This window comes from Myotis lucifugus, unplaced genomic scaffold (genome assembly GCF_000147115.1).
Source record: "Myotis lucifugus unplaced genomic scaffold, Myoluc2.0 scaffold_105, whole genome shotgun sequence".
Taxonomy (NCBI): domain Eukaryota; kingdom Metazoa; phylum Chordata; class Mammalia; order Chiroptera; family Vespertilionidae; genus Myotis; species Myotis lucifugus.
The window spans coordinates 3107286-3108190 of record NW_005871153.1 but is presented as its reverse complement, the minus strand read 5'-3'; the positions used below and the strand labels follow the sequence as shown (position 1 = coordinate 3108190).

The 905-nt window shown below is 48.5% G+C and overlaps 1 protein-coding gene across 1 annotated transcript in view; it reads right to left on the bottom strand.

Annotated features, from left to right (window-relative positions):
* The window catches only part of MYLK (myosin light chain kinase), a 262717-nt gene that overhangs the window by 85994 nt on the left and 175818 nt on the right, over positions 1 to 905 (bottom strand).

The following is a 905-nucleotide window of genomic DNA, read 5'->3' as shown; positions in this document are numbered from 1 at the left end:
TCATATGGGATTTCTCACCAGGCTCATGTAGGACAGCACCTTCAGACTATAGTAGTCTATATAGCAGGTAGTTTACAGCAATTTATTGAGTCAGAAACCACTGTCTGTCTGTGTTGGTTTCCTCTATGATAAGAGTCGAGCCGCTCTGCTCTCCTGAAGAGGAGCAAGGCTGAGGCGAACGGGGAGGCAGGCCGGGCGGTGTCAGGAGAGAGGGGACCACCTCTGTGACGGATGGAGTTGGCTAGCACGTGTCTGGAGGCCGGGTGCACAGCGCCTCAGATTTCTGTCAGAGGAGTGCAGACAGGGGAGGGGACCCAGCCCTTCCCCGGGACCGTCCCGTCGCTGCCTCCTGCAGCAGGAGCAGGAAGCTCTAAGGGGTGACCCCGAGGGTAGTCACAGGCCATCTTCATTGCTTCTGCAGTTCACGAGGAAGTAAGAACCCAGGAGGGCCAAGTGAAATAAGTCAGACAGAGAAAGACAACCGCCACATGATTTCACTTACACCGAGAATCTAAGGAACAAAATAAAGAAACAAAAGAGAAGCAGACTCATCGACACAGAGAACAGACTGGTGGTTGCCAGAGGGGAGGGGGTTTGGGAGACTGGGTGAAAAAGGTGAAGGGATTAAGAAGTACAAATAGGCAGTCACAAAATAGTCATGGGTCGTAAAGTACAGCAGTGGGAATATCGTCAGTAATATAGTAATAACTGGGCTGTACCAGGCAGGGAGCTCTCTGTGAGGGGTATGATGTCTGACCACTGTACCGTACGCCTGAAACCAATGCAAAATAATACTGAACGGAAACTGTAATAAAAAGGGATAACACACACAAATAGAATCCTTTTATAAAAATACTTCCCATTTTTCTGGCAATTATGTGTGTGATGATAAAAAAAATAAATAC